Consider the following 12,262-nt stretch of genomic DNA (forward strand, 5'->3'; position numbering starts at 1 on the left):
TTGAACTTTGCGAATATCTTTCCTTATCTATGACTAGACGTCCAATTACATGAATAGTGACTATCATGAAACTCTCAGAAATGTGCCTATTTTGTGGACTTCATGGTTATTTAACTTACACCCTCCTTATCTTCACACTTACAAATAATTCTTAAATTTCAAGCTAAAGTTGTACAGAGGTGGGGGTAGGTGTGAACTGAGAATCAGAAACCTTCTCCATGCATACTTCTAAATATTTTTATGTTTAGGCTGTGATCTTTTTGTGGTTTTCTGCATTTAAATAATGTCCAGTCTCTAGAGCTCAAGCTTTGCTCATGAGCTGCCCTGTGATTTGACAGGTCTTCATTATCTGCTTTCACTTACCTCCTTGGGGAAATGTTTTCAGCCAGAAATACCGGGTCAGTTAGCAAGTACTATGGAACAGTGTGTAATTCTCAGAACTGGCTCCCAAAGCCCTCTGGCTCCCTGGTGAGCAACACTTAAATGCCTCTCCAACATTGTGTAATCACTTCTTCAATCAGCTGCACATCAGTTCCCACTCTGGGGAGGGAAGTGTGCCTAATTTCATTTGCCTTTCTCTTCATCACTCATGAAGGATGAAGGTCTTCTGTGCAGATGCCTCCTGAGCCCAGCAGTTCTTGGAGTAGTAAAGGCTCAGCCAGCAAAAGGCCCGTCCATTTTTCTTTTTTCAAGATGGAATCTGGCTCTGTTGCCCAGGCTGGAGTGTAGTGGCGTAATCTCAGCTCACTGCAACCCCTGCCTCCTGGGCTCCGGTGATTCTCCTACCTCATCCTCCTGAGTAGCAGGGATTACAGGCGTGAGCCACCATGTCCAGCTAATTTTTGTATGTTTAGTAGAGACAGTGTTTTGCCATGTTGGCCTGGCTAGTCCCTAATCCCTGACCTCAAGTGATCTGCCCACTTGGTCCTCCCAAAGTGCTGGGATTACAGGCATAAGCCACCGTGCCTGGCCCCATCTTTTCCTTTTAACAAGCAGTTTACTTTGCTTTCCCAAGCCAAGTAGACCTGCATGAGCTTTGACTTCACGATTCTTGTTCTTCAGTGGATTTATGTTATTACTTACTACGTTCCCTTCAGATATAGGGCCAGTTTGGATTTGACGTATTTTCTCTTCATGTAATGACTGCAGATACCTACATAATTTATGGTTTTCCTGGCTCCCCAGGAAATATATCACTGGAGAGGCAGGCACTCCCCAGAGGCTTTTCTGTTTCCCATCATGATGAATATTTATTTGATTTGAAAAAACCTACTTATTCTTTTGATCTTGGTGTACATATAGGTATATACCAATAAGAAATGTAAATACCCTTTATTGTCATTTTATTTCCTGAGTAGCATTTTAAAATGTAGTATTGTTTTGTATGGACTAAATAAGGCTTTTTCTGAAGACCCCAGGCATGGTTTTCTGTGAAGTGAGTTGGGGAAATGGAAACTGGTGAGTCTGACTCTGTGTTTGCTCAGGGCTGGTACTCAGTGAGCCCCCTATGAATTTTGAACAGTGATTCATGATAATCGAGGAAAGAAAAGCTGTATCAGGAGAGAAATCAGATGCGATGAGCATGAACACAAAAGGGCTGCCCCTTTTTGGAAGAGGTGAGCAAGAAGTGTTTTGGTTACTGCGGACAAGTCATGGAACCTTTTTGTCCTTAGTCTCCTAATTCATAAAGCAAGGAGGTAGGAGGAGAGAAGCACTGAGGTGTCTTCAATTTCTTGCCTTCCCTGATTGTATAAGTCTTTATATTTTGGACAGTTTAAGCAAAGACCAGTGGGCAGGATCTAAATAAAAGTATGAAAATGGAGATAGCTGTTGAGAATGTAAGCTGGCTGGAAAATGTGGGCAGAGATGGGAATGACAGAAAGAGAACATAAATGGTCTGGAATCCGAAAGTTATATTTAATCCGAAAATGTGGTCAAGGTAGGAAAAGGATTTTGGGGGCAGCTGGCTGGATGGTTTGCATGAAGTGACTATTTTCTAGTTTGACATTTTAATTCCTTTGGTTATTTTAACAGCTTTATTGAGATATAATTCAGATACCATACAATTCACTCATTTAAAGGATACAACTCAATGGTTTTGCATATTCAGAGAGTTGTGCATACACCACCACAATCAATTTTGGAACATTTTCATTACCCTAAAAAGAAACCTTGCTTTGCTTAGCCAGCTTTACCAATCTCTCCCCTCATACTCCAGTCAACCATGAATCTACTTTGTCTGTATAGATTTGCCTCTTCAGAACATTTTATGTAAATGGAATCATATAATGTGGTCCTTTGTGACTGGTTTCTTTCACTTAATGTAATGTTTTCAAGAGTCATTTATGTTGTAGCATGTATCAGTACTTCATTTCTGTTTATTACTGAATAGTATTCCATTGTATGGATATATTACATGTATTTATCCATTCATCAGTTGATGAATATTGGATTGTTTCCACTTTTTGGCTACTATAAGTAAAGCTGCTATGAGCACTCATGTACAAGTTTTTGTGTGGACATGCAAAAAAAAAAAAAAAGTCCTGCACTGTATTACATTCCAACCAGCAGCATATTAGGGTTTCAGTTTCTCTACACCCTTGCCAACACTTGTTATTAATTATCTTTTTTATTCTAGCCATTCTAGCAGGTATGAAGTAGTATCTGACTGTGGTTTTGCATTACCTGATGGATAATGATGTTGAACATCCTTTAATGTGCTTATTGGTCATTTGTTTATTTTCTTAAGAGAAATGTCTATTCAGATCTTCTGTCTTTTTTTTTTTTTTTTTTTTTGAGATGGAGTTTTGCTCCGTCGCCCAGGTTGGAGTGCAGTGGCACTATCTTGGCTCACTGCAAGCTCTGCCCGAGTTCAAGAAATTCTCCTGCCTCAGTCTCCCGAGTACCTGGGATTACAGTTGTGTGCCACCACGCCTGGCTAATTTTTGTATTTTTAGTGGATACAGCATGTCACCATTTTGGCCAGGCTGGTCTCAAACTCCTGACCTCAGGTGATCCACCCACCTCGGCCTCCCAAAGTGCTGGGATTACAGGCATGAGCCACCGTGCCCAGGCCTCTATTTCTTTTTTGAGACTGAGTCTCGCTCTGTCGCCCAGGCTGGAGTGCAGTGGCTCGATCTGAGCTCACTGCAACCTCTGGCTCCTGGGTTCAAGTGATTCTCCTGCCTCAGCCTCCTGAGTAGCTGGGATTATAGGCACCCACCGCCATGCCCGGCTAATTTTTGTATTTTTAGTAGAGATAGGGTTTCACCATGTTGGCCAAACTGGTCCTGAACTTCTGACCTCAAGTGATCGGCCTGCCTTGGCCTCCCAAAGTGCTGGGATTACAGGCGTGAGCCACCGTGCCCAGCCTCCTCTGTCTATTTTTAATTGGGTTATATGTTAGTATGTTTTGCATTGCTATAAAGGAATACCTGAGACTGAATAATTTATAAAGACACCTATTTTGCTCACAATTCTGCCAGCTGTACAAGAAGCATGGTACCATCATCTGCTTAGCTTTTGATGAGTCCTCAGGAAGTTTGCATTCATGGTGGAAGGCAAGAGGAGCCAGTGTGGCACATGGCGAGAGAGGGAGCGAAAGAGAGAGGAGGAGGTGCCATGCTCTTTAAAACAACCAGCAATCCGTGAACTAATAGAGCAAACTCACTCACTAACACGGGACAACATGAAGCAATTCATGAGGGATCCTTCCCCAGGACCCAAATATCTCCCATTAGGCCCCACCTCCTTCAAAATTGAAGATCAAATTTTTCTTGTTCTTCTTTTTTTTTTTTTTTTTTGTGACAGAGTCTCATTCTGTCTCCCAGGCCCCAGTGCAGTGGTACAGTCACATTCACTGCAGCCTCAACTTCTCAACTCAAGAGATCCTGCCACCTCAGTGCCTCCACTCCACCCCCTATGAGCTGAGACTACAGGAATGATATGGTTTGGCTGTGTCCCCACCCAAACCTCATCTTGAATTGTAGTTCCCATAATCCCCATGTGTCATGAGAGAGGCCAGGTGGAGATAATTGAATCATGGGGGCAGTTTCCCCCATCCGTTCTTAGGATAGTGAGTGAGTTCTCATGAGATCTGATGGTTTTATAGGGGACTTTTCCCACTTTTGCTCAGCACTTCTTCCTTGCTGCTATCATGTGAAGGAGGACATGTTCGATTCCCCTTCTGTCATGATTGTAAGTTTCCTGAGGCCTCCCCAGCCCTGCGGAACCATGAGTTATTAAACCTCTTTCCTTTATAAATTACCCAGTCTCAGGTATGTCTTCATTAGCAGCATGAGAATGGACTAATACAAGGCATGAACCACCACACTGTCTAATTCTAACAATTTTATTTGTAGAGACAGTGTCTCACTATGATGCACAGGCTGGTCTCAAACTCCTGGGCTCAAGTGATCCTCCCACCTCAGCCTCCCAAAGTGCTGGGATTGCAGGTGTGAGCCACCATACCTGGCCCAGGGATCAAATTTCAACATGAGATTTGGAGGGGACAAATATCCAAATGATATCAGGTGATATTAAAACAATTATTGAGTTGTGTTACTTACAGATTCCATATACAGATACAAGTTCCTTATTAGACACACAATTTGCAAAAACGTTTCCTGTTCTGTGAATTATCTTTACACTTTCTTGATTGTGTCTTTTTCTTATTTTTTATTTTTATTTATTTATTTTTTTTTGAGATGGAGTCTGTCTCCGTTGCCCAGGCTGGAGTGCAATGGCGTGGTCTTGGCTCACTGCAACCTCCGCCGCCTGGGTTCAAGCGATTCTCCTGCCTCAGCCGCCCGAGTAGCTGGGACTACAGGTGCATGCCACCACACCTGGCTAATTTTTGTATTTTTAATAGAGATGGGGTTTCACTATGTTGGCCAGGCTGGTCTTGAACTCCTGACCTTGTGATCTGCCTGCTTCGGCCTCCCAAAGTGTTGGGATTACAGGCGTGAGCCAACGTGCCCAGCCAATTGTGTTCTTTGATACATACGATTTTTAAATTTTGATAATGCCCAGTTTATGTGTTTTTTCTTTTATTGCTTATATTTTTGGTTTCACGTCTAAGAAATAATTGCCTAATCCAAGGCTGTGAAGATTTATGCCTGTGTTTTCATCTAAGAGTTTTATATTTTTAGCTCTTACACTTAGGTCTTTGATGCATCTTGAATTAAATTTTGTTTATGGTCTAAGGTAAAGGTCTAAATTTACTCTTTTGCATGTGGATATCTCTTTTTTTTTTTTTTTTTTTTTTTTTTTGAGACAGAGTCTTACCCAGGCTGTAGTGTGGTGGCACCATCTTGGCTCACTGCAACCTTCACCTCCCAGGTTCAAACGATTCTCCTGCCTTAGCATCCCGAGTAGCTGAGATTACAGGCACTCACCACCATGCCTGGCTAATTTTTGTATATTTAGTAGAGACAGAGTTTCATTGACCAGGCTGATCTCGAACTCCTGACCTCAGGTGATCCGCCTGCCTCAGCCTCCCAAAGTGCTGGGATTACAGGCGTGAGCTACCGTGCCTGCCCCACGATGGCTCTCTTTAATTATTTTGTAGTTATATATTTTTATTTTCTTAACATTTGCTCTAAGGCATACAATATACATTTTAACCTAATCAAAACCTAGTTTAGTTTTATACCAACTTCATTTCAGTGGGATCCAGAAACTTTATTCCTTTGTAGCTCCATTTCCTCCTTTCCTTTGTTACGCTATTATTGTTATATGTATTACATCTGTATATGTTAAAAATATGACACATAGTTATAATGATTACTTTATATAACAGTTAAGTGCTTTGAAGAAGCCGAGAGAAGAAGGTAGTAAGCGTAGGGGGGATCATGAGAGAAGAAGGCAGTAAGCATAGGGCGATCATGATAAGCCCTGAGAGTGCAGAGATGCCCTCTGCTTTGCCCTCATGACATCCTCTCTCCTGGAACAGTGTCTGCCACATATTGGTGCTCACTTGATACACAAATGAATGAATGATGATTTCCATATAGACATTAATACATGAACTCCCAGCGAGTCCCACTAAGGTGTGGAGATAAATAAGTAAGAGATTAAGAGAATACTGTTAAGTGAATTGTGGTGCTGTTGGGGCAGAGAGAAAAGAGCGTCTTTCTGATTTGTCAAAAGAAAAGTCTTAGGCCTGGTGCTGTGGCTCATGCCTGTACTCCCAGCACTTTTGGAGGCCGAGGTGGGCCGATCACTTGACGTCAGGAGTTTGAGACCGGCTTGGCCAACATGGTGAAACCTGAGCTGGGTGTGGTAGCGCATACTTGTAATTCCAACTACTCCTGAGGCTGAGGCATGAGAATTGCTTGAACCTGGGAGGCAGAGGTTGCGGTAAGTCAAGATCGTGCACTCCAGCCTGGGTGACAAGTGACACTGTCTCAAAAAAAAAAAAAAAAAAAAAAAAAAAAAAAAAAAGAAAAGGGAAAAAGAAAGAAAAGAAAAGGAAACCTTAGACAAATTAAAGAGTTTCATTGAGCAAAGACCGATTCTCCAGTTGGGCTGCCCCCAAATCAGAACAGGTTCAGAGAGGCTCCAGGGCAACTGTGTGGTCAAAGAAGATTTATGAACAGAAAAAGGAAAGTAATGCACAGAAAACGTGAGGCACAGAAATAGCTGGATTGGTTATAGCTCAGCGTTTGCCCTATTTGAACACAGTTTGAACAGTTGGCTGCCTTTGATTGGTTGAAACTTGATGATTGGCACAAGGGTAGGTTAATCTGTTTATGCATTTAGTTAGGTTACAGTTCACTATTACAGAGAAACCATTAGGCTGAACTTGGAATATTTAACCTGGCAGCTTTAGGCTAATCTTAACAGACTCAAGTAGCTCCTTGTGGACAGGAACTATGTCTTATGCATTTTATGACCAGCACAATGCTTGGCATATAGTAGATGCTCAGTAAATGTTGAATAAACGGATGAAGCATTCTGTGGCTAGTGCAGATCTTGGAGGATGAGGCAAGAGAGTTTCAGTCCCTTTGCTTCCCAAGTGGACAGACACTACCTCTGGCTCATCTCAGTGTCTATTATGGCTCTACACTGGTGCTGTTGCTGGGGTCCTGAGGCCATCTATTTTGTTTGTGAAAAAGTTCTTTTGGCCTTGCCTTATGTCGTACATTCCCCAGGGGACTGTCAGCTCCCTTTGTGAATTCTGAGCAGGATGTCCAATCACTGAAGGATGAGAAATACAATCTTATGGTTTAGCACAGAGCAGAGGGAAGACAGGATGAATTCATAATAACCAAATTGGTGGGTTGCTGGGTGGGCAGTGAGAAGAGAAAGAAGAAAACTATTAGTGATAGACTAAGGCAACTGAGAGAAAACCTGTGGTATTCCACATTTATTTACTCATTCATTCACTCCTGAAACATTTATCAAAAGCCTACTTTGGGCCGGGTGTGGTGGCTCACACCTGTAATCTTAGCACTTTGGGAGGCCACAGTGGGAAGACTGCTTGAGCCCAAGAGTCAAAGTCAGTACTGGGCAACATAGGGGGACCCCCATCTCTACAAAAAATGAAGAAAAAAATTAGCCAAGCATGATGGTGAATGCCTTTAGTCCCAGCTACTTGGGAGGCTGAGACCAAAGGATCACTTTAGCCCAGGAGTTCGAGGGTGCAGTGAACTGTGATCTTGTTACTGCACTCCAACATGGGCGACAGAGTGACCCTGTCACTTAAAAAAAAAGAAAAAAGAAAGCCTGCTTTGTACCAGGCTAGAGACAGCATATAACAAAGTGTTCAGCTTACCTTATACTAAGTATTAAATCCTGGACTTTAAAAAAATGTTAGGTTGTGCTGGGCACAGTGGCTCACGCCTGTAATCCCAGAACTTTGGGAGGCCGAGGTGGGCAGATCACGAGGTCAGGAATTCGAGACCAGCCTGACCAACATGGTGAAACCCCATCTCTACTAAAAATACAAAAATTAGCCTGACGTGGTGGTGCATGCCTGTAATTCTAGCTACTCGGGAGGCTGAGGCAGGAGAATTGCTTGAGCTTGGGAGGTGGAGGTTGCAGTGAACCGAGATCACACCACTGCATTCCAGCCTTGGCAACAGAGCGAGACTCCATCTCAAAAAAAAAAAAAAAAAGTTAGGTTGTTATAAAGGCATTCAGGAAATAACTATATGGCACACAGTGGTGCTTAAGAATCCTGAGGCTGGGGCCTCCCTGCCTGGGCTTGAATCCCAGCTGGGTAGAGTTACCTGACAGCATCTCCCTGTGCTGACTAAAGCTCCCTGTTCTGAAACCTAATATATTAGCACCTACCTTCTAAAATTCTTGTAAGGATTAAATAGTTAATACACATACAGTATCTAGAATAATGCCTACCACATAAAATGTATATATAAGAGCTAGGTATTATTGACATAATAATTATTATTAAGGGCCAGAGTAGTTCATTGAGATTATTCTCTAAATTTCAATAACATTTTGGATATCTCATTTTCCATATTGCCTTGCTACCTAGACATTTTCATAGTAACAGCCATGTATGTATGTATCTATCATACAGCTTGAGCTATTAAGAACCAACAACTCTCTTCTTATTAATGTTACTTTCCTTTTGTTAAATGATTACCATGGCAAAGAGCTGTTTTCTGCCTTTGAAAAATCAGCTTCACTCCAGAGGTTACCAGAACAGAGAAGAAAATCTGATAGGTGGGAAACCTTTGAGCCCCTAGGTGGATGATTCAGAGGTCAGGAAAGCAGCTGCTTTTGTTTCAAATTAGGTTGATATAAATGAATTCCTGCCTGAGATTTCAACGCTTTGGCAGATCAATGGACTTAGGGATCAAAGGCATCATAGGTGATGTTCTAATGTAAATGTATGAGCCTTTTAAAACACTAATTAAAGACTGTCCCTAGTTTGCAAAAATAGCAGCATCATGAAAGATTCTTTTTGAGGCTTAAAAAAAAATCCGTTGATTAGAAAGATGCAGTAGAAAGGTTGAATATATTACTTTATTTTCATCATAGAATACAAGAACCTATGCACTGTCCCCTCGCGCCTAACACCCCCAGTCGAAGTGTCCCATAATCCACCTGCACTGCTTGGACTCCTGAAGTACAATCCATTTGTACAATTAAGATTTGGAAGGCTGAGGCAGGAGAATCGCTTGAACCCGGGAGGTGGAGGTGGCAGTGAGCTGAAATTGTGCCATTGCACTCCAGCCTGGGAAGCGAGCAAAAAACTCATCTCAAAAAAAAAAAAAAAAAAAAAAAAAAAAAAAAAACAAACCCAGATTTGTTTTTCTGTAGAAATAAATTATCTGTTCCAGTCAATTTCCTTAGTAGAAACACAGAATGTACCGTTGTCCCTCAGTAACTGAGGGATTGGTTTTTTGACCTAAAAGGAAGAAGCTGAGACAAAATTAATATAAGTAGAGGGTTCATTTGGGTCAAGCTCAAGGATTACAACTCGAGAGCACAGATTCAAGTTGCCCTGAAAATACATTCCGATTAACAGCAATAACAAGTGAATTTTTTTTTTTTTTTTTTTTTTTTTTTTGAGACAACTTCTCGCTCTGTCACCCAGGCTGGGGGGCAGTGGCGTGATCTCGGCTCACTGCAACCTCTACCTCCCGGGTTCAAGCAATTCTCTGCCTCTTTTTTTTTTTTTTGAGACAACTTCTCGCTCTGTCACCCAGGCTGGGGGGCAGTGGCGTGATCTCGGCTCACTGCAACCTCTACCTCCCGGGTTCAAGCAATTCTCTGCCTCAGCCTCCTGAGTAGCTGGGATTACAGGCATCCACCATCACACCCAGCTAATTTTTGTATTTTTAGTAGAGATAGGATTTCACCTCTTGGCCAGGCTGGTCTTGAACCTCTGACCTTGTGATCCACCTGCCTTGGCCTCCCAAAGTTCTGGGATTACAGGCTTGAACCACCGTGCCTGGCCACAAGTGGATTTTTAAAAGGGGGACAGATACAAATAGAGTGGGCTGATACAAAGTTGTTTTCCAGGGATTCTCATTCATTTACAGAAATAACATTGATTTGCAATTGACTATATATTCTTCAGCTACAGTGTCAGGTTTATAGTGGCCAGTGTGGAATTATTAGTTCAATTTTTAGCTTCTTGTGGCAATAGCAAGCAGTGTCAAGAGATGATTGCATATTGCACCACTACACTCCAGCCTGGGCAACAGAACGAGACCCTCTTTCCAAAAATAATAATAATTAAAAAAAAGAGATAACTACATAGCTCAAAAAGGCATGATTACTGTCTTATTTTAATATCTCTTTGGACCTAACAATTAAAAGGACTTGCATTCCTCAGATAAAAGTTATTTTCTTTTTTTTTTAAGTTGAACAATTTTAATTAAGTTACTCGTAAGCAGTAAAATTTTATGCAGTTTCATGAAAAGGCCCGTGTTTTGCATGCCTAAATTATTTTTCATTGTCTTTACTTGAAGGTTTTGAAGGTAGGAACTTCTCCTGAATCATTCTAGTGGTTGAATAAAGTACATATTCTGGGGTGCTACTCACAGTGAATTTATGGTTTGTCCAAATAAATTTACTAGCAATAGGTGATTTTTTAGGAGGATCTTCAGTCATACAGTGAAGCCAATGAAGCCACGCAAGAGGCACCAGGCTTCCATCCACATCCCAGGATGTGCTTCTGCCATTCATTTCAGTAGCATATATAACCTCTCTGTGATGGCCAGAAAACCACTTGTTGTCTTCATAGTATTTGTTTCCTTATTTGTCTTCAAAGTCAAAAAGGGTCACCACCCTTAAGAAGCTGACAACCTGACAAGAGAGACAGCCTGATATAAAAGTCATAACTGTATAGAGTTGTGGAGAAAATCACAATGCTAGCGGCAGGTGTTGGAAGTACAAAAGAGAACTCTACCTGGTTTATGGTGAGTGGGTCGGTGAGGGAAGCTTCCTGAAAGAGGTATCACTGAAATGAGTCTTAAAGGAGCAGTAGGAATTTGCAGAAGGTGGGAGCATGCCTGGTGCCTTCAAGTAAGAGTGGAGGAGACCAGCATGGCTGTAGTGTAGTTTCTTTTTTTCTTTTTTTTTTTTTTTTTGAGACTGAGTCTGGCTCTGTCGCCCAGGCTGGAGTGCAGTGGCCGGATCTCAGCTCACTGCAAGCTCCGCCTCCCGGGTTTACGCCATTCTCCTGCCTCAGCCTCCGGAGTAGCTGGGACCACAGGCGCCCGCCACCTCGCCCGGCTAGTTTTTTGTATTTTTTAGTAGAGACGGGGTTTCACCGTGTTAGCCAGGATGGTCTCGATCTCCTGACCTTGTGATCCGCCCGTCTCAGCCTCCCAAAGTGCTGGGATTACAGGCTTGAGCCACCGTGCCCGGCTTGTAGTGTAGTTTCAAGGGTGTGATTGAGAATGACTTTAGGAAGGATGGGGACCATGTTGGGCAGGGCCTTGAATGCCCTTTTAAGGGTTTTAGCTTTTACTCTAAGTGAGATGGGAAGCCATCAAAGGGTTTTGCGTAGAGAAGTGACATAATTTGACATTTTTAGAAGGATCTTTCTGGATGCTTTGTTTGAAACAAGCCCTGTTAAAGGTGGGCAGGAGGCAGGGAAGGACAGAGGCTGTAACGGGATCAAAAGCCAGTGGTGGCTTACACTTGACAGTGAATGACTGTATTCTGGAAATATTTTGAAGGTAGAGCCCATGGGATTTCCTGACAGATTGGGGTATGAGAGAGAAACAGGAGTGAGGATGTTTGACTTCAGCTAGAAGGATGTGTTGCCATTTACCAATATGGGGAAAACTGTGAGAGGAATAAGTCTGGAGAAGAAAATCAGAAGTTTAGTTCTCCTACTTTAAAGTAAATATGAGAGAGTACTCCCCAAAGGATGATAGTTTTTCCTAAAGAGGAACTAGATGGAGGACATAGTGAAGATAAAGTCATCTTCTCAGTGTCAAGTATAATGCACTCAGCATGATGCCTGTGATGGCAGGTAGAGTGGGTGGATGAAGCCCTCAGTGCATGGAACCTGCTCTCAAGAACAGCTTGTGAGGAGGCTTAACTCACACAAATGAGTTAGAAAGATATGAAATCAAGGACCAGATTATGGGATACAGATCTCAAGTGGCACAGGATAGTAGCAGAGGGAAATGTGAGTGTGGTAGTCAAAGTAGTCTGAAGTAGTCAAAGAAGGCCTCTAGAAGGCAGTGGGGGCAGGAGCCGTCCTCACAGTATGGGGACGACTTGGACAGAGTGGAAAAGAGTCAAGATTGTGAGAATAAGAAGTTTCCAT

The 12,262-nt window shown here is 42.3% G+C and overlaps 1 protein-coding gene across 2 annotated transcripts in view; it reads left to right on the plus strand.

The window, feature by feature from the left end:
- The window catches only part of NIM1K (NIM1 serine/threonine protein kinase), a 93,588-nt gene that overhangs the window by 21,401 nt on the left and 59,925 nt on the right, over positions 1–12,262 (plus strand). The window lies entirely within an intron of this gene.

The sequence above is a fragment of the Macaca thibetana genome, chromosome 6 (assembly GCF_024542745.1).
Source record: "Macaca thibetana thibetana isolate TM-01 chromosome 6, ASM2454274v1, whole genome shotgun sequence".
Lineage (NCBI taxonomy): Eukaryota > Metazoa > Chordata > Mammalia > Primates > Cercopithecidae > Macaca > Macaca thibetana.